This window comes from Manis pentadactyla, chromosome 7, assembly GCF_030020395.1.
Source record: "Manis pentadactyla isolate mManPen7 chromosome 7, mManPen7.hap1, whole genome shotgun sequence".
Classification (NCBI taxonomy): domain Eukaryota; kingdom Metazoa; phylum Chordata; class Mammalia; order Pholidota; family Manidae; genus Manis; species Manis pentadactyla.
In genome coordinates, this window is record NC_080025.1 from 13,206,151 (window position 1) to 13,229,641 (window position 23,491).

Consider the following 23,491-nt stretch of genomic DNA (forward strand, 5'->3'; position numbering starts at 1 on the left):
CAGCTGTGCCCCTGGGGTCTAGACGGTGCAGTCAACGCAGACAGCTGCGCTTACTCCGCCCTCTGCTGGCACACCCACCCACATTTTTCCTCATCAAATTAAAGGAGGACTGTGAGACGAGGATGGTTGGGTTGGCCCCAGTTCACATCTCTGTGTGGAAATGTTCTCTCCACTGTCAGTCATCCAAAGAGTGTTCAGGTTTTGTTTTTTTCATTCACTCTAAAAATATTTATTATCTAAAAATATTCACCACAATGTGGACCATATTCTAGATGCGGCAGCTACAGCAATTAAAACAAAAAAAAAGACAAAAAATTACTGCCCACCCTGGAGCTTACATTATAGATTCCTTTCTCGAAGGAGTTAGCAGACTTTTTTAAACTCACTACCCTACTCTTCAGCCTGTGCTTTTCCCAAACATACCACTTTTGCTTTTAAGACATCTTCAAAGCTGAAAAATACCATCTTAAAATAAGTTCATAACTAATTATGATGGGCCTTTAAAAAGAAGGTCTCAGATTCCTCTCTTCCTTGTGAGGCATGTTGGGTCCCCTGGTGGTGAGAACCAATGAACCAATGTTCTCTTTCATTAACAGATTTTGGCACCGATCAAATACACATAATCGCTACCCTTCCTGTCACGAGGGCTAAAGAACATTGAATAGTATTTCCCTTGAAGAGAAGGAAAAACAGAGAGACCTACTCCTCATCTAACCCACCACCTAAAAATCCTACCACTATGTGAGGTGGTGGACATATTAATTTGCTTGATTGTGGTACTCATTTCACAATGTATATGTCTATGAAAACATCATGTTGTACACCTTAAATATATACAATTTTTATTCGTCAAGTATACCTCAATGAAGCTGGGAAAAAGTAAAAATATTTTTTTAAAAAGAGTCCCAGCTCATTCCAAATGTCTCTAGGACAGAGGAAGCAGTAGAGATTTGGAGCAAGCACTAGGGGCAATAACTTAGTAAGGCAGTAAAACAGGGGAGCAATCAGGCCAGAAGCACTTTGGCATGGCCCGCACATAAACACATCAACTTTTATTTCACCTTTTCAAATATGGAGGAACTACAGCAAGGTAGTAGGGGGAAATGAGTATCTATTTCCTGGCTTTTTATAAAATAACTCCACTGAAGTCATCCTTGCCCTTTGCTAAAAAGGACTGCCTGGCAGGCTTTGCCTGGGGGGAAAGTCATATCCTTTCCCATGCAGAAGTAGAGCACATTTTCCTTCTCCAACTATCAGTTTCTTTTATGAGGTGGGGGACTTAATAACCTGGAATGTTCTCTCCATCTAAAACCTGCTAAAATATGACCCAAGGTCATTAAGACACCTTTAGATAAATGTCACCAAAATTCTTCAAATGCAGCTGGCTTTCAACTATTTAAAACAAAACTGAATCTAGCTTTTTCAAAAAATAAATATTGAAATGAATGTTTCTTCAATGATTGATTCATTTGTATTATAAAAACTTAGCAAGTTTTTCTAAATAACTAGTGAAATTATATGTACTTCATGCATTAAATATTTTAAGAATAAAATTACACAACTAAGACAGTCTGCTATAAAACTGAATTTGATTCATAGTAGATTTTCCATATCAATAAAGCCAAATGATATAAATGCGAGGGAGAATATTGTTTAGGGCAGATTTCAAAACTCACTGATTGATATTCTAATAGTTTTGCTATAATACATATGTTCCCTGAATTAAATATAATGGAATTCTATCAGTTATAACAGGCTTTATTACAGTCATTTCACTATTAATATAATGGTTTTATTACATGGCAAAGCATGACTTTATTATCTATATTTTGCTATGGGCACTTTAATTCATTCATTTAATAAATATTTTCGATCACTTACTATGAACCCATCCTGATACTACTCAAAGAGAATACAGAGATAATCATGAAACATTCATTGCTTTCAAAGAGCTTGTGGTCTAGTCAAGGAAAAATAGGATGTATAAGCAATTAAGTATTTAATCACATTGTTACAGTAAGTTCTGCAATGAGTTAAATAAAAGAATTACAGAGAAACAGCATTTAAATGAGGCAGGTGGGATCTGGAAATGCTCTCTTAGGAAGAAATAGCTAAATAAAAACATGATAGCGAGGTAAAAATTAAGAGAAGTATGCCTAGGCAGAATGAAACAAGGTGAAAAAGCCCAGAATTTGGCACATTTGAAGAACTGAAAGAAATGCAATATGACACAGAATTGAGTTAAAGTAATAAATGTAGAACTTGAAAGAAAAAGCTAAGGAGCAATCAAAAGTCAAACCATAAAAGGTCAGGCCTTTGAACACTCTCACATGCACAAGAAGCCTTTGAAGGATTATAGAAAAAAGTACAACAGATAGATTTCAGTCATTAAAAGATGGCTCTGGCTGCAATGAGAAGTAAGAAATGGAGGACAAGATTAAAATTATAAAAATGTAGGGGGCGGAGCCAAGATGGAGGCATGAGTAGGACAGTGGAAATCTCCTCCCAAAAACATACATATTTTTGAAAATACAACAAATACAACTATCCCTAAAAGAGAGACCAGAAGACACAGGACAACAGCCAGACTACATCCACACCTGCAGGAGCCCAGCGCCTGGTAAAAGGGGTAAGATACAAGCTCCGGCCCCGCGGGACCCGAGGCCCCTCACCCCAGCTCCCAGCGGGAGGAGAGGAGTCCGAGCGGGAGGGGGAGGGAGCCCAGGACTGCTAAATACCCAGCCCCAGTCATCCGCACCAGAGCGAAGACACACAGTGCATGCGTGGGGTGCTGGAAACTAGGGAAGCAGGACAGCAAGACCTGTGAGCGGGTCCCGCAGCCAGTGCCCCTGGGACAAAGAAAAGCGAGTGCTTTTTGAAAGTCTTAAAGGGACAGGGACTCCATAGCTGGACGGAAGCATCCAGGGTCACAGTCCAGCAGCTAGAAATTCCAGGGAACTCCGGGCACACTAACACCATGGGCAACAGCTCTGAGACCCCTCACAGAGGTAAACAGCCAAACAGCCCACCGTCCATTACCCCTCTGGGGCCTCGCCAGAGCAGAGAAGCAGCCTGAGCCTGGCCACCCCCTCAGCAAGGGAGCTTTTTCCATACCGGCTGGGCAAGACACAAAGACCCAGTCTACACGCAATTGCCCAACACAAGCCACTAGGGGGACGCAGTTGTCCCAGAAAACAAAGGCCAGGAGCAAGTGAAAAGAGTCTTGGCTCTCCGAGCTGACAGACAAGTCAATAGCACACCACTGCACCTATCAACATGATAAGGCAAAAAACTTTGATCCAGACAAGACTAACCCAGACAGCTTCGACATCTTCTACATCTTCCCCTGAGAAGGAACCTGAGGAGATAGATTTAACCAATCTTCCTGAAAAATAATTCAAAACAAAAGTCATAACTATACTGATGCACTTGCAGAGAAATATGCAAGAACTAAGGAGGGAGAATACAGAAATAAAACAATCTCTGGAAGGACTTCAAAGTAGAATGGAAGAGATGCAAGAGACGATTAATGGACCAGAAAACAGAGAACAGGAATGCAGAGAAGCTGATGCAGAGAGAGATAAAAGGATCTCCAGGAAAGAAAGAATATTAAGAGAACTGAGTGACGAATCGAACCGGAACAATATCTGAATTATAGGGGTACCAGAAGAAGAACAGAGAGAAAAAAGGACAGAAAGTGTCTTTGAAGAAATAATTGCCGAAAACATCCCCAAACTAGGGGAGGAAATGGCCACTCAGAACACAGAGGTACACAGAACTCCATGACAAGGGATCCAAGGAGGGCAACACCAAGACACATAATAATCAAAATGACAAAGACCAAAGACAAGGACAGAGTATTAAAGGCAGCCAGAGAGACAAAAAAGGTCACCTACAAAGGAGAACCATCAGGCTATCATCAGACTTCTCAACAGAAACCTTACAGGCCAGAAGAGAATGGCATGATATACTTAATGCAATGAAACAGAAGGGCCACGAACCAAGACTACTGTATCCAGCATGATTATCATTAAAATATGAAGGAGGGATTAAACAATTCCCAGACAAGCAAAAGTTGAGGGAATTTGCCTCCCACAAACCACCTCTACAGGGCATCCTAAAGGGACTGCTCTAGATGGGAGCACTCCTAAAAAGAGCACAGAACAAAACACCCAATATATGAAGAAGGGAGGAGGAGGAATAAGATGGGAGAGAAGAAAAGAATCTCCAGACAGTGTATATAACAGCTCAATAAGTGAGCTAAGTTAGGCAGTAAGATACTAAAGAGGCTAACCTTGAACCTTTGGTAACCACGAATTTAAAGCCTGCAATGGCAATAAATACATACCTTTCATTAATCACCCTAAATGTAAATGGAATTAATGCACCAATCAAAAGACACAGAGTAATAGAATGGATAAAAAAGCAAGACACATCCAGATGCTGCTTATAAGAGACTCACCTCAAACCCAAAGACATGTGCAGACTTAAAGTCAAGGGATGGAAAAAGACATTTCATGCAAAAAACATAGAGAAGAAAGCAGGTGTTGCAATACTAGTATAAGACAAAATAGACTTCAAAATACAGAAAGTAACAAAAGATAAAGAAGGTTATTACATAATGATAAAGGGCTCAGTCCAACAAGTGGATATAACCATTATAAATATATATGAACCCTATACAGGAGCACCAACATATGTGAAACAAATACTAACAGAATTAAAGGAGGAAAAAGAATGCAATGCATTCATTTTGGGAGACTTCAACACACCACTCACTCCAAAGGACAGATCCACCAGAAAGAAAATAAGTAAGGACACGGAGGCACTGAACAACACAGTAGAACAGATGGACCTAATAGACATCTACAGAACTCTACATCCAAAAGCAACAGGCTACACATTCTTCTCAAGTGCACATGGAACATTCTCCACAATAGACCACATACTAGGCCACAAAAAGAGCCTCAGAAAATTCCAAAAGATTGAAATCCTACCAACCAACTTTTCAGACCATAAAGGCATAAAACTAGAAATAAATTGTACAATGAAAGCAAAAAGGCTCACAAACACATGGGGGCTTAACAACATGCTCCTAAATAATCAATGGATCAATGACCAAATTAAAATGGAGATCCAGCAATAGATGGAAACAAATGACAACAACAACACAAAGCCCCAACTACTGTGGGATACAGCAAAAGTAGTCTTAAGAGGAAAGTATATAGCACCCCAGGCATATTTAAAGAAGGAAGAACAATCCCAAAAGAATTGCCTAATGGCACAATTATCGAAATTGGAAAAAGAACAAATGACGCCTACGTTCATCAGAAGGAGGGACATAATAAGGATCAGAGAAGAAATAAATAAAATTGAGAAGAATAAAACAATAGCAAAAATCAATGAAACCAAGAGCTGGTTCTTTGAGAAAATAAACAAAATAGATAAGCCTCTAGCCAGACTTATTAAGAGGAAAAGAGAGTCAACACACATTAACAGAATCAGAAACGAGAAAGGAAAAATCATGACGGACCGCACAGAAATACAAAGAATTATTAGAGAATACTATGAAAATCTATATGCTAACGAGCTGGGAAACCTAGGAGAAATGGACAACTTCCTAGAAAAATACAACCTTCCAAGACTGACCCAGAAAGAAACAGAAAATCTAAACAGACCAATTACAAGCAACGAAATTGAAGCGGTATTCAAAAAACTACCAAAGAACAAAAACCCCGGACTGGACGGATTTATTTCTGAATTTTATCAGACATACAGAGAAGACATAATACCCATTCTCCTTAAAGATTTCCAAAAAATAGAAGAGGAGGGAATACTCCCAAACTCATTCTATGAAGCCAACATCACCCTAATACCAAAACCAGGCAAAGACACCACCAAAAAAGAAAACTACGGATCAATATCCCTGATGAACGTAGATGCAAAAATACTCAACAAAATATTAGCAAACCGAATTCAAAAATACATCAAAAGGATCGTACACCATGACCAAGTGGGATTCATCCCAGGGATGCAAGGATGGTACAACATTCGAAAGTCCATCAACATCATCCACCACATCAACAAAAAGAAAGACAAAAACCAAATGATCTTCTCCATAGATGCTGAAAAAGCATTCGACAAAATTCAACATCCATACATGATAAAAACTCTCAAAAAAATGGGTATAGAGGGCAAGTACCTCAACATAATAAAGGCCATATATGATAAACCCAAAGCTAACATCATACTGAACAGCGAGAGGCTGAAGGCTTTTACTCTGAGATCGGGAACAAGACAGGGATGCCCAGTCTCCCCACTGTTATTCAAAATAGTATTGGAGGTCCTAGCCACAGCAATCAGACAAAACAAAAAAATACAAGGAATCCAGACTGGTAAAGATGAAGTTAAACTGTCACTATTTGCAGATGACATGATACTGTACATAAAAAACCCGAAAGACTCCACCCCAAAACTACTAGAACTGATATCGGAATATAACAAAGTTGCAGGATACAAAATCAACACACAGAAATCTGTGGCTTTCCTATATACTAACAATGAACCAAGAGAAAGAGAAATCAGGAAAACAACTCCATTCACAATTGCATCAAAAAAAATAAAATACCTAGGAATAAACCTAACCAAAGAAGTGAAAGACTTATACTCTGAAAACTACAAGTCACTCTTAAGAGAAAATAAAGGGGACACTAACAGATGGAAACTCATCCCATGCTCGTGGCTAGGAAGAATTAATATCGTCAAAATGGCCATCCTGCCCAAAGCAATATACAGATTTGATGCAATCCCTATGAAACTACCAGCAACATTCTTCAATGAACTGGAACAAATAATTCAAAAATTCATATGGAAACAATAAAGACCCCGAATAGCCAAAGCAATCCTGAGAAAGAAGAATAAAGTAGCGGGACTCTCACTCCCCAACTTCAAGCTCTACTATAGAGCCATAGTAATCAAGACAATTTGGTACTGGCACAAGAACAGAGCCACAGACCAATGGAACAGACTAGACAATCCAGACATTAACCCAGACATATATGGCCAATTAATATTTGATAAAAGAGCCATGGACATACAATGGCAAAATGACAGTCTCTTCAACAGATGGTGCTGGCAAAACTGGACAGCTACATGTAGGAGAATGAAACTGGACCATTGTCTAACCCCATACACAAAAGTAAACTCAAAATGGATCAAACACCTGAACGTAAGACATGAAACCATTAAACTCTTGGAAAAAAACATTGGCAAAAACTTCTTAGACATAAACATGAGTCACCTCATCTTGAACATATCTCCCCGGGCAAGGAAAACAACAGCAAAAATGAACAAGTGGGACTATATTAAGCGGAAAAGCTTCTGTACAGCAAAAGACACCATCAATAGAACAAAAAGGATCCCTACAGTATGGGAGAATATATTTGAAAATGACACATCCGATAAAGGCTTGACATCCAGAATACATAAAGAGCTCACACGCCTCAACAAACAAAAAACAAATAACCCAATTAAAAAATGGGCAGAGGAACTGAACAGACAGTTCTCCAAAAAAGAAATACAGATGGCCAACAGACACATGAAAAGATGCTCCACATCGCTAACTATCAGAGAAATGCAAATTAAAACTACAATGAGGTATCACCTCACACCAGTAAGGATGGCTGCCATCCAAAAGACAAACAACAACAAATGTTGGCGAGGCTGTGGAGAAAGGGGAACCCTCCTACACTGCTGGTGGGAATGTAAATTAGTTCAACCATTGTGGAAAGCAGTATGGAGGTACATCAAAATGCTCAAAACAGACTTACCATTTGACCCAGGAATTGCACTCCTAGGAATTTACCCTAAGAATGCAGCAATCAAGTTTGAGAAAGACCAATGCACCCCTATGTTTATCGCAGCACTATTTACAATAGCCAAGAATTGGAAGCAACCTAAATGTCCATCGATGGATGAATGGATAAAGAAGATGTGGTACATATACACAATGGAATACTACTCAGCCATAAGAAAAGGGCAAATCCTACCATTTGCAGCAACTTGGATGCAGCTGGAGGGTATTATGCTCAGTGAAACAAGCTAAGCAGAGAAAGAGAAATACCAAATGATTTCACTCATCTGTGGAGTAGAAGAACAAATTAAAAACTGAAGGAACAAAACAGCAGCAGAATCACAGAACTCAAGAATGGACTAACAGGTACCAAAGGGAAAGGGACTGGGGAGGATGAGTGGGTAGGAAGGCATAAGGGGGGGGAGAAGAAGGGGGGTATTAAGATTAGCATGCATGGGGGGGTGGGAGAAAGGGGAGGGCTGTACAACACAGAGAAGACAAGCAGTGATTCTACAACATTTTGCTATGCTGATGGACAGTGACTGTAAAGTGGCTTATAGGGGAGACCTGGTATAGGGGAGAGCCTAGTAAAGATAATATTCGTCATGTAAGTGTAGATTAATAATGATAAAAAAAAAAAAAAAGCAGTTCCTTTGTGGTGACCTCCAACGAGTTCTACACAAGGGTATAAAGGGCATATAAAAGTGTAGGCAAAGGGTCTGTTTGTGTTTATACAGAGGATCAAAGCCTAATTGGGCTACCCCGAAAATGAACTAAGATACGATATGAAAAAGAACTTCCAACATCTGCACCCTCTGGAAGACTCATGCCAGAAGATGATCATCAAAAAACCCCAACAAAGATCCACGCACTGCTACAGCTGTAGATGCACTCATCCCACCAGTTCCTGGACTTGCCATGGGAATGATGAAGGAGATACCTAAGCTGGCCTGTGCATACAGTAAAACAACAAATTTGACTGGATCTATACTGTCGGAACTCAACCAAGAATTAGGAGAAGTGCAAGTTGCAGCGCTCCAAAATCTTGTGACTACAGACTATCTACTGTTAAAAGAACATAGGGGATGTGAACAGTCCCCAGGAATGGGTTGTTTTAATTTGTCTGATTTCTCTCAGACTGTTCAAGTTCAGTTGGACAATATCCACCATATCATAGATAAGTTTTCACAAATGCCTAAGGTGCCTAACTGGTTTTCTTGGTTTCCCTGGAGATGGCTGGTAATTACAGGTATGCTTTGGTTACGTAACTGTACTCCTATTATGTTAATGTGTGTGCGCAATTTAATTAGTAGTTTAAAACCTATACATGCTGAAGTTACTCTACAAGAAGATATGTCAAAGAAATAATCAATCTTCCCATGTTTTCTGCCGCCTGCTACTTCTATAGCTTTTCTTCTTCCTTCCTAATTACAACAACCCTTAAACAGAATTCGTGCCTCATATCAAATTTACCGAGTATCATAATTCTTCCAAGTGGTAAAGATACCTCAAGACAAACGCTGGGCATAGAAGCCACAGGGCATAAATCTGCAAAGAAGTAAAATGCTAACCTTTTCAAACAATAAGGCTTCTCTCTCTCTCTCACTTACCGACTTTACATTTTCCTGTATGGCCCCAGAAGATGACTGGTTAGCCAGAGACAGGTAAGATTCGTCAAGGGAGGAACAACCTAAGACAGGCACAGTCGCAGGGGGGCCATCAGGTGAGAAATTGGGGATCAACAGAGGTTAGGCTTAGAACCTCACCCCCCCTGTTCTGAGAGAAATCTTCTGCATACGTGGATGTTTTATTGCCCTGGTCTAGCTTGGATTAACACATAGTCTACAGGCACACACCTGATCATCTACATTTGCTCTCTTACAACATTAAACTATGTTTTCTACCTTTATCTTGTATCTACCTACCACTTCAGCATTTTATTAAAAACAATAATAATAAAGAGAGAAATGTGGTATCACGTATAAATCAAGTATAAAAATCAAATGAGTATTCATATTTGAACTGACTGTTTATAGTTCATAATGCATGAGCAAAACTGAAAGTTTCTGTGATGACTGCCCTTGTACTGTTCACCATGTAACTTATTCACTATGTAAGAATTTGTTCTCCATGTAAGAACTTGTTCGTTATGCTTCAGAAGATTGGAGACTGATGAAAATTAGGCTTGGGGTGGATTAATGAATGGGCATTGAGCATTGACTCCCCTATACAGAATTTTATTGTTGTTAACAACCATTTGATCAATAAATATGAGAGATGCCCTCACAAAAAAAAAAAAAAGTACACACTTCCAATTGTAAAATAAATAATTAACTGGGATGTAATGTATATCATAAGGAATATAGTCAAAATATTGTAACAACTTGGTATGGTGATAGCTGGTACCTAGAATTATCATGTATACAAATGTTGAATCACTGTGTTGTACACCTGAAACTAATGTACACCATCAATAGAACAAAAAGGTATCCTACAGTATGGGAGAATATATTCATAAATGACAGGTCCAATAAAGGGTTGACATCCAAAATATATAAAGAGCTCACACACCTCAACAAACAAAAAGCAAATAATCCAATTACAAAATGGGCAGAGGAGCTGAACAGACAGTTCTCTAAAGAAGAAATTCAGATGGCCAACAGACACATGAAAAGATGCTCCACATCGCTTGTCATCAGAGAAATGCAAATTAAAACCACAATGAGATATCTTCTCACACCAATAAGGATGGCTACCATCCAAAAGACAAATAACAACAAATGTTGGCAAGGTTGTGGAGAAAGGGGAACCCTCCTACACTGCTGGTGGGAATGTAAACTAATTCAACCACTGTGGAAAGCAGTATGGAGGTTCCTCAAAATGCTCAAAATAGAAATACCATTTGACCCAGGGATTCCACTTCTAGGAATTTACCCTAAGAATGCAGCACTCCAGTATGAAAAAGACAGATGTACCCCTATGTTTTTTGCTGCACTATTTACAACAGCCAAGAAATGGAAGCAACCTAAATGTCCATCAGTAGATGAATGGATAAAGAAGATGTGGTACATATACACAATGGAATACTATTCAACCATAAGAAAGAAACAAATCCTACCATTTGCAACAACATGGATGGAGCTAGAGGGTATTATACTCAGTGAACTAAGCCAGGCAGAGAAAGACAAGTACCAAATGATTTCACTCATATGTGGAGTATAAGAACAAAAGAAAACTGAAGGAACAAAACAGCAGCAGAAACACAGAACCCAAGAATGGACTAACAGTTACCAAAGGGAAAGGGACTGGGGAGGATGGGTGGGAAGGGAGGGATAAGGGCGGGAAAAAAGAAAGGGGGCATTGCGATTAGCATGTACAGTGTTGGGGGGGCACAGGCAGGGCTGTGCAACACAGAGAAGATAAGTAGTGATTTTACAGCATCTTACTATGTTGATGGACAGTGACTGTGAACGGGGATGTGGGGGGCCTTGGTGAAGGGGGGAGCCTAATAAACATAATGTCCTTCACGTAATTGTAGATTAATGATACCAAAATTAAAAAAAAAAGAATATACAGCAAATACATGTAAAAAAAATAATAAAAATAAAAAAATAAAATAAAATTATAAAAATGTATTATGGAGTGGTTGTGTAGCACCAAAAAGAGCACAGTGACATGAACTAAAGAATTTACAATGTGAATGAAGTAAAATTCAAGGAAATAGTGACCCTCAATTTCTTTGAAATACCATATGACTACCTGAAGTCATTCAGTTTCAACTAAATTGTGCTTCATACCTTTAAATGACACCATATCTTTTTGAAGCTTCTACAATAAAAAGCAAGTACTTGAGGAAAATCAGTGTAGAACAGGATATGAAGGCAGCAGTGTCTGACATGATTCCCAGTATGAGATTCTGTACAGTGTCCAACAGGCACACATATCCCATCAATCCATAATTCCAATTTAGAAAGAACAAAAATTATATTTTTTCTTTCAATTTCCTTTTTTTATATGGGTACTAAGTTATTAGGACATGAAAGCTCATTAAGTTTTTTAGACCCACCAACCAAATAGAGCAAGTAGTTAGATATTTCTTTGGGTGTAGGAGTGCCATGAAAATAAACATACCAGGAAACTAACGGCACTATGAGTTAGACTCAAAGTTCTAAGGAGATTGAAATACAGTTGCAGCAGGAATACTGGAACAAATGCAAATACAAAGATTGTGCTCAGAGCAGCAATTGGCTAAATGTAGACTCTGAATGCAAAGCAGATAAGAGTGAAACCATGAGAGTGACTGACATCCTTGTAGCTCAACATGCACCAAATAAGTTCATATTTCCCACTCTCAGAAAGATTTATCTTCAAATAACCTGTCAGTAAATCAGATCCACCACTCAGTAAACCAGAAACTAGAAAGTCAGCCTTGCCACCTTTGTGTCCTTAGCACATGCCTTAGCAATCACCTAGTGCTAAGTATTCAATATGCCTCCACATGTCTCAACCGGCCCGCATTCACGTTTTCCATTTTGCAGATTCCCAGCAATGCAGAAGAAAAGGGCCCTGAAGAGAAACTACACTGAGAATGTGTGGAATTCAAAAAGAAAACCAGGAGAGCTTCCTAGGAACTAAAAAGAGAGAACTTTAAGGAGTAAAGCCAGTTCAGTGTTACCGAGTGACCAAAACAGAGACACACGGTATCTATCAGATTTGGGTGGAAGGAAATTTGGCTATAAAGCATGGAAGCAGGTTTTCACTGGAATAACAAATGGAAGCAAGATTCCCCTGAGCAGAGGATTGAGTTAAACAAAAAACAAATAAGCAAACAGCAACACCCTTACCACCACTACCACAAAAACAAAATAATAAAGCCATGGAGGATAAAAAAATAATTTTTCCAAGCAACAGACACAGAGCCTAACAGGAGATATGCCATCAGTTAGGTGTTGATTTTTGTTGTTTGTTTTGTGGGAGATGGGAGGGCTTTGAGCATGTTTAGATGCTGCTGTGGAAAACAATAGAAAAGTTGAAGAAACAAGTGACTAAAATGTAATTTAAAAACATAGCTTTAAGAGGAGGTGGAACTGAGCCAGCAAAAAGAGGATACCACTTGGATTGTACCAGAAAGGAAAAAGCATGGATGGACGTGATTTTTAAGTTGTAAATATCATTTATTTGCCTATAATTTACAGACAAATGACAAGTAATATTCATCATAATATTTATCTTACTCTTGTTATTGACAATAGAGATATACACCTGTGTAATATCGAACATGATACAGTTTAAAACTAATTTAATAGAGATAGTGATTTGACATGACATATATTTATTCATAGTCCCACCATCTTATTTTGTATTATTATTATCAATGTTTTCTCTGATTAAAACATTCTTTCACTGTATCACTTGTATTTTCATTGACGGTGTTTTCTTTTCATAAGCACAAATTTTATTATCTGGAATTTTAATTATCCCAATGATTATAACTTCATATAATTAAATCTTTATATCTTAATCTATCTATTGAGTTCCTACAATGAACTATGAGAAAATAAGAACACATAGTACATTCACTCACATCTTAACATCCTCTGTTGCCTCCCAATTCTTTTGGTTATAGTATTGCTACTTTTCCAACTAGATTCTATACTTATTTTAGTGATAAGTATAATATGATTTCGCATTTTTTTAAATAATAAAATTTATGTTTGGAGCAGTTTTAGGTCTGCAAAAAAATTGTGCAGAATATAGGGATCCCATGAACCATATTTCTCCCACCCTTACAAGCAGTTTCTTCTATTATTAATACCTTGCATTACTGTGGTATATTAATTCTAATCAATGAATCAATATTGATACATTGTCATTAACTAAGGTCTATAACATTAGTCCATTTACATTAGGCTTCACTCTGTTCTGCATAATTCAATGGATTTTAACAAATTCAAATTGTTGTGTGTCCACCCGTACAGTATCATACAGCATAGTTTCACTGACCTAAAAATCCCATGTTCCACCTGTTCATCTCTCCCTTCCTGAACTCCTGGCAACCACTGATCTTTTCACTGTCTCCAGTTTTGCCTTTTCCAGAGTTTCATATTGGAACCATATAGAAGACAGCCTCTTAAGACTGGCTTCTTTCACTTAACAATATGAAGTTAAAGTTTCTCCATATTTTTTCATGGCTTGATAGCTCACTTCTTCTTAATACTAAATAACATTCCATTATATGGATATACCACTGTTTGCTTATCCATTCACCTATTGAAAGCCATCCTGGTTTCTTCCCATTTTTGCCAATTATGAATAAAGCTTCTATCAACAATCTTGTGCAAGATTTTGTGTGAACATAGGCTTTCAGCTCATCTGGGTGAATATTAAGGAACACAATTACTGGGCCATATGGTAAGTCAATATTTAACTTTGTAAGAAATTGATGAACTGTCTTCTCAAGTATGGAGAAAGGTAGTCAATCTTCCCTAACTTCTATGTATGTGTAGTCCTGGGAGGCATTAATATTGACACCTAGGTTCAGTGTTTTCCCACTACAATTTACTACATAGAACTGAGGCCCTGATATCCAGACCCACACTCCGTCCACAATAAAAGCAAGTATTTCCTTAAGTCAGTACTTTGTGGTAAGATAAACTCATAAAACTACCTTCTGAAATTTTCTGCATCAAATTTATTGAATTTTTTTATTCTTAATTTTCCATTTCTCATCCAGGGAGAGTCAAATTAACTCATTCGCTCACTAAACCATGCATTCATTCATTCACACAATCATTGGTAAATGACTATTTCCTATCTACTACTCCACCAGAGTTCTCAGCCCTAGGAATAGAGCATAAACAAAACATGTAAAATATCTACCTTCATAGAGTTAATATTCAACAGGAAAAAGAAGATAATATATAAACAAATAAACCTATCTTAGGTAATATGGTGATAACTACCATGGAAAATGAGTAAAGGAGGTAAGAAATGCTATGTAACACAGGATAGTCAGACAAAGCCCCTCTGATAAGTAACAGTGGAACACAGACACAAAGGAAGTGAAAAAGTTCATGAACATCTGCGGAAAGAACATTCTAGGAAGATAGAACAGCAACTGCAAAAGTCCTAGGTACAGAAGTGGTTGGAAATGAGATCAGATAGGTGGTGGTAGCAACTGAGAGGTCTCGGTAGGACTTCTGAAGATTTAGGAATTAACTCTGAAGGAAATAGATTCTGTTGACAAATCTAAAGATAAGGAAGCAGCAGTTAAGAAGCGGTTGCACTTATTCAGGTAAAAAAGTAATTGTGTCTTGGATCAGATGTTTAGTGGTAGAATGAAGGAGAAATAAACAAGTTGGTTATATGATGAAGGAGTAGGCAATTGTGATCAATTGTCTGGAGTGAAAGAAAAGACCTGTCAAAGTCACTTAAGTAGTTTCTGGTTTTGGTTTTTGAGTTTTTATGGGGTTTTATTTTGCAGTAAGGAGAGAAAACTCATATCAGACATTCCCCCTTTGACTTCATCATTGACAGACACAATAAATACAAAGCAAAACAGAATGAACAAAACAGCAGTAGACTCATAGACACTGAGAAGTGCCTGGTGGTTACCATGCGGAAGGGGTTGGGGTGGGTGGATGGTCAGGTTGAGGGGGATAAAGGGGCCCCAAAACTCCTGGATTTCAGATTTGCCTATATATTTCCATTTGGAATATAAGAGACATTTCAAACATAATTGTAGGTTGGTCACAGGGACAGTAGTACAGCATGAAGAATATAGTCAGTGATCCTGTAAAATGTTCCTATGTTGTCAGTAGCTGTACTAGTTGGGGGAGGATTGATAATATGGGTAACTGTTGAACCAATGTGTTATACACTTGAAACCAATATAAGATTGTAAAAAAAGAAGTTTAAACTGGAGGGAACTGGAGTCTACCCTTCTTCCACACACACAGTATCAGAGAGCATCTGTTTGAAAGTTTTACCATCTGATACCCTGGCCCTCAATTCTCTACCCTTCTCAATAAAAATGGTAGCCACTTGAAACCTAGTCTGTCCTCTTCTGTTCTCCTGGAACTTTTAGAATTTAACAAGTTAACAGACATGGAACTGGCTAAGGAAATACTCATCTACTATATGCTCTTTACATTTGAACTAAACTGTGTCCTAGACAAGTTACATGGCTTCTACAGAGTGACACCTCTAAGAGAAATGCTAGAACTTGAACTGAAGTAACTCCTGCTTTCTAGCTACTCTCCTTTATATAAAATAATCTTTTTCTCAAACCTTCTTAAAAAATATAAAAGGTGTTACTGTTACCTAATTACTACTGGCCATAATTTTGCCCTGGGCTGATATTTTATATTAACTTATGTTCCTTTAGTGTGAAATTTTTTAATTTCAATTAAAAATAATATGTTTGTTTTGTTATGCTGATGGACACTGACTGTAAAGGGGTTTGTGGGGGGGGACCTGGTATAGGGGAGAGCCTAGTAAAAAAAAAAAAAAGAAAAGGGGATCACTCCCTGATAGGATAAAACTAACTGCAAATCACCGATTAATGCATGCTTTAAATATCCTTAATTTTGATCATTTAAAGGGTGTCAGATGATCAGCTATGGAAGTACATTTTTCTGATAATATTCCTTTCTCATTAAAAAAAAAAAAAAGCAGTTCCTGTGTGGGGATCTCCAATAAGTTCTTCACAATGATATAAAGGGCATATCAAAGTGTGCATAAAGGGTTTGTTTGTGTTTATACAGAGGATCAAAGCCTAATTTGGCTACCCCGAAAACGAATTAAGATACAATATGAAGAAGAACTTCCAACATCAACATTCTCTGAAAGAGTCATTCTAGAAGATGATCATCAAAAAACGTCAACAAAGATCCTGGCGCTGTTGCAGTTGTAGCTGCATTCATCCCACTGGTTCCTGGACTTGCCATGGGAATGAAGAAGGAGATATCTAAGCTGGCCTGTGCATACAGTAAAACAACAAATTTGACTGGATCTATACTGTCGGAACTCAACCAGGAATTAGGAGAAGTGCAAGTTGCAGCACTCCAAAATCTTGCGACTATAGACCATCTACTGTTAAAAGAACATAGGGGATGTGAACAGTTCCCAGGAATGTGTTGGTTTAATTTGTCTGATTTTTCTCAAACTATTCAAATTCAGTTAGACAATATCCATCATATCACTGATAAGTTTTCACAAATGCCTAGGGTGCCTAACTGGTTTTCTTGGTTTCACTGGAGATGGCTGGTAATTGTAGGTCTGCCTTGGTTATGTAGCTGTATTCCTATTATGTTAATGTGTGCACGCAATTTAATTAGTAGTTTAAAACCTATACACACTTATGTTACTCTACAAGAAGATATGTCAAAGAAATAATCAATCTTCCCATGTTTTCTTCCGTCTGCTACTTCTATAGCTTTTCTTCTTCCTTCCTAATTACAACCCTTAAGTAGAATTCATGCCTCATATCGAAATTACCAAGTATCATAATTCTTCCAAGTGGTAAAGATACCTCAAGACAAACGCTGGGCATAGAAGCCACAGGGCATAAATCTGCAAAGAAGTAAAAAGCTAACCTTTTCAAACAATAAGGCTTCTCTCTCACTTACCGACTTTACATTTCCCTGTATGGCCCCGGAAGATGACTGGTTAGCCAGAGACGGGTAAGATTCCTCAAGGGAGGAACAACCTAAGACAGGCACAGTCGCAGGGGGGCCATCAGGTGAGAAATTGGGGATCAATAGAGGTGAGGCCTAGAACCTCATCCCCCCTGTTTTGAGAGAAATCTTCTGCATCCGTGGATCTTTTGTTGCCCTTGTCTAGCTCGGATTAATACTTAGTCTATAGGGACACACCTGATCATCTACATTTGCCCTCTTACAGCACTAAATTATGTTTTCTACCTTTATCTTGCATCTACCTACCACTTCAGCATTTTATTAAAAATAATAATAATAATAACAAGGGAGAAATGTGGGATTCACATATAAATCAAGTATAAAAATCAAACGAATAATCATAATTGACCTGATTGTTTATAGTTCATGATGCATGATCAAAACCGAAAGTTTCTGTGATGACTGCCCTTGCACTGTTCACTATGTAAGAACTTATTCACTATGTAAGAACTTGTTCACCATGTAAGAACTTGTTCGTTATGCTTCAGAAGATTGGAGACTGTTGAGAATTAGGCTTGGGGTTGATTAATGATTGTGCATTGAGTCCCCTATACAGAACTTTATTGTTGTTAACAACCATTTGATCAATAAATATGAGAGATGCCCTCTCAAAAAAAAAAAAATAATAATAATAATAGTATGTTTGTCTATAACCATTCAAGTTCAAATTTCTGATCTAAAACTATCCCTACATGTGCACTCTTGTCTCTTGTCTTGGTCTCCTTCTATAGCAAAATTTGTACCTATATGCAAGATCTCTGATGCTTTTTCTCCATTCTCTCTTCATCAACTTCTAATCATATGTTTCTCCAATCACTCCACCAAGTAAGTTCCTTTCACAGTCCTCACTGACCTCTGGTTTACAAGATCCACTGGCCAGTTCTTAGTCCTCATCTTCTTTGACCTATCAGCAGAATTTGACACAATTGAGCACTTTCTCATCTCCAAAACTTTCTCCTCAAGGCTTCTGAGAACACACCCTCTCTTGAGCCTGTATCTATGTAATTGGAAGCTTATTCTTAGTATGTTTACCTGGTATATCCATCTCTAAATTTTGGAACTCACAAGAAGTTAGTTCTTGGAAATCTTATCTATACTCACTCTAGAGTATAGATGAACTCAACCCAATTTATGACATTAAAGATCAACTGCACACTGATGATTTCAAAAGTTATATGTTATTCTCCTGAGTTCCAGAATGTAACTACTGGGTTTCAGATTGGCCTATATATTTCCATTTGGAATATAACAGACACCTCAAATTTTGCATGTGTGAAACTCAAATCCCAATTTCACATCCTCAAACTGGCTCTTCTTATTGTCTTCCCACCATCGGTTAATAGCAATTTTATTGTTTCAGTTGTCTAAGAATAAATAGGCTATTTTTTACTCTCCCAGCTACATCCAAACCACCAGCTGTCACATTTCAATATACTCAGATCTTGCCATTCCTTCACTTTCATCATTACTGCCCTGGTCTGTGCTAATATTATGTCATGTCAGATTATTACTGCAACACCCTTTCTGTTCTCCCTGCTTTAGCTTTGTGCCCTGCACAACAGTCAGAATGATTATTTTAAATACTATAAAAAACATTACTTCTATGCTCAGAAGCTTTCCATTGGTTCCCATATCATTCACAGTAAGCCAGTGGCCTCCCACGGACCAGAGGCTTCCTGATCACGTGTGCCCTCCCACTCAGCTCTAATCTTAGATCCCCCAACTCTGCCTCCTACTCACTCGGCTCCAGCCACACTGACCCCTTGCTGGTCATAAAAATGGCAGGCAAGATCCTTTCAGGAATGGTCTTTCCCCAGATATCTACTTGGTTTATTTCCACTTTATTTTGTTTGCTTTTGTGTTTATTATCTACCTTTCCCAGTGGAAAGTCAACTCTATGAGGACAGGAACTTCGTGATCTGGCCATGTGCCAGCACTTAATATAGAGTCTGATATATAACAGGTATTCACCAGACAGAATATCTAAAGGAAATATAAAATACAATGCCAAATGTTGATAGAAACAATAAGATAATTTAGACAAAATTTGATTTTTTAAATATCAGAGTCCATTTACAACTTGGAAATCTACATGACAAATCACACTTAGAGATGTAAATCTTTCCTTACCCTCCTTATAGACTTCAGTCATGGTATTTTCCAAATGCACAATTCAAACAGAAAACCAGTTGGGAAAAATGTGTTATAGAAGTTTTCTAGGTTTATGTTTATAGCAAAATAAATTTTAGAGCATAATCATAACTCGTCTCCTGACAACTGCAGTCTCTACATAAGTCTGTTCTAGAAATGGGTCAAAGGATACACTGTAGGGTATCACCATGAAATTTAGTTCAAAATTATTTTTCATTAAAATGTACTCCTAAATATATTTTATCCTGACTTTTACCATATATTTTTAAATCTCATATTAGATGGAAAAGTATTTGTTAAGTCAACTGTTATTTTAATGTATAATTAAACAAAAACTTTTGGAAAAAAACACCAAAAAAAGGTGCATGACATGAGTGCTTTAAAACTGTGTCAGATGAAAGCTTGTATGGCTTAGCTGACATATATAATTCAATGTCTAATGTAAATGTCTAATATAAACAGATTTCCATCCCAAGAATGAAAAATATTAGTTCGTACATCTTGATGTCGTGGACCCAGAACCATGTGCTCAGTTGCTGATAGAAAAGTTTTAGTACGTGCACTTCCAAATTAGAAATAGCACTGTAGCAGATTTTGAGACTATGAAATGGATCTATCCTGAAATACTCAGTTTCACAAGTGAAAATAATTCTAACGTTTTTTATGTTGACTGCCTTTATAGGAAATAGAAAATATTAACCCATGAATTCCACTTAATTCCTTGAAGAACTTTGAAAAATAGGCAAAGTTTGTAAGATTCCTTCCCCACAAAAGCAGCTGGGGAGCAGGGCACTAACCCACCCATCCTCTTCTTGAATAGTGTATGGGAAAGCAAGTACCATATAAGGATCATGACGTGTTGGAAAGGTGATGGGCAGGAGGGATCAGGAGGATCCTAAACCTCTAAGCAGGAAAAATTTTACAAGTAGCCCCAAAGGCCATATATGGTAGACATGACTCTCTTTTCCAGAAATCTCTACATCTTCAGAAATAAATAACAAAATTCTTGTCATGCCCAAAAGAGAAGGAGAATTTTGCACCCCTGTTGGCCTTGTAGTGCAAGCAGATGATATTGTAAGGTTGCGGACTCAACTAGGAGAGGAATCCTTGATAAAGTAAGCTCCAATATCAGAGGTTTGGAGTGTGAATTATGTATATGTAAACACTTGGGGAGCAGAGAGTCTTGCTATCTGGATTATATTTTGGGATCCCCATAAGGGAGCTCTGAAGCTAGCTGTACTTTCCAGTTACACCGTAGGTTGAGTTTTCACCTTAACATTCAGTGCAAAGTATTTCCTCCATGCCTACCAAACTATTAGATGCAGAGTGCAAAGGACTGGTGATAAGCTGGCATGAAAAATGATACTCCTTAAAAATTCTGGGATGAGTTTTATAGATTTGATGGAGCAGGGGAAGAGGGCGAAAGTTAAAAATTTATTTCTATATCATGAATCAATCATACAAACCGTTATATGATTATATTAGAACAATCCAGTCTTTGGAAATTTTTTCATGAAATGAGTGACAAGAGAATATTTGGGATGTGAGTGTTTAATGCAGCCATAAGTGACTCACAAAGTCTTTAAAAATTGGGCCACTTAGAAAAAGAAAGGAAACCTGTTTGGGCTGATTAAGCTCTGTACCCTGATTCACTGCTTAAAACAGATTCTACGGTAGAGATCAGATTTGTCTGCATTGGGAGAAGAGGAATGGGTCACCTTGTAGCTAATGAATGAAACTATACAATAGCTGAATCCAAATACATCTGCCAGGAGCCCACTAGTCACATTCATGGCAGCAATACTGGCAGGAGAGGAAGGAGGTCCAAGATGACAGCAAGAGGAAGATTCTAAATCACCTCCTCCCATGGATGCACGAAATCTATAGCTACATATGGACCATTCCCCTCTGACAGGGACCTGAACACTAGATCAACTGCTTGCTACAACAAAGGATAAAAGGACCACACTGAGACAGGTTGGGGAAGGCAGAGAATTAAAAAACACACACAGAACAGAACACGCATGTAGTTCTAATTTTTATATATTAACTTTAGTTTCTCAGGTGCCTGGATGGTAAAATACTGCATTGGCATTTGAATGAGCAAAGACAATACTTAGAAACATAACTGCAAATTCACAATTGGCACTATGAAAATCAAAACTCAATTAAACATGTAAATTATTTGATATTTTAAAAAAATTGAATCTTTCTCATTTTACTGAAAAGTATTCACCAGAGCAAATGAAGGAAACTCTCCATCAAGTGAAAAAAGATATTTTTGACAAAATGTCCCCTTTATGAAATTGCACTTAAGAAACTTCACTTCCATTATAAAGTATTTCTTCAAGATTTTTTGGTCTCTTGCTTGTTACATAGAACTGTCTTTAAGGGTACTTTGAATTATTTTCCACCTATTTCAAAAATTTTGAAGAGGTGTTTTAATCATCATAATCTCTGATTAAGATATATAAATCAAATACTTTAGTTTGTACTGACAAGATTTCTCTTCTGAAGCATACATACTGTCATTATAATGATTGGACATATTTACTCCATAAGATTTTTATTTTTTCTTAATGAAGAATTGATATTTAACTATCAAAAGACAGACAAAAGTAATCCTTTTGATATACAGATGTCTGAATAATTTGCCAAAGCACTCTAATTTTAAATTACATTTATTAAATATACCTATAGTCCTATACTAATTTGTATAAAGAATATATATTTTAGATCATTGCAAATTTTGTGCTTTTAATGAGTTTTGAAAGTCATTAATATTTTTATTACATTTCCTCAAAGACAAGCTAATTAACACTATTTTCCATTAGAAATATAAAATGTATTTCCTATTTTTGATGACTTTGAAGCATATCTTTTGAGATATAATCTCTCTGTGAAAACTATAAAATGAATTGTCTGTCAAACAGTACTCATTTTTCTTGTAATGAGAATTTCCTTGACAATAACATCCATCTTTTATAACCTGATGGGCACATAAAAGTCAAGCTTTCTAATATTGTTAGATATTATTTATCTTGAATTTGTGCCAGCTTCAGGTATCACAGAAACCGGGCAAGAAGCCACAAAGTACATATACATACACATATTTATATCATTTTACTTGTATAAGAACCTGAGGAGGTAGGGAAATATATTAAGTTTTTCAAAAAGAATGATTTTTTTATGAAGTCTATTGGAAAGTATGACTATAGTTTGAATAAGATGCCAGTAAGAGATACCCTAATTTAATTTAGCCATCATTTATTGAGTATCTAATTTTGAAAAAACTGACTGAGAGCCCATAAGATAGGGAGTTCAGTCTAAGTCTGTAAGGAAGGCACTGGTAGATATTAGAGTTGGAAGAGTTGCATGGTACTTTGTAAAATATATCTAAATATCTATTCCTTTGTTTTCTTATTTGAAATCCTAAGGGGATGATACTATGTTCACTTGAATCTTCCCATGAATATAAATAAATGAATCAATGCATAAATGAATGAATAAACAAATACCTCTATAAGATTAATAATTTAAATTCATATGTGTTATACATTTCTCTGAAGCTATGTTCACTTCAAATTTGACCACTGTATTTATGATTTGATATCATCTTTGAACTATGTGATGCCATAGTTTTTTCCAGAACCTAGCAGAACAGTTGCTTTTGCTGTCGCATTAGGAAGCCATCTGTGTCATGTAAATAAGTCACTATCATTTGTATGTAAACCACATAGGAATGAGTTACACTATTTTCTTAACCACCTTAGTTCAGATTTTTGTTTTT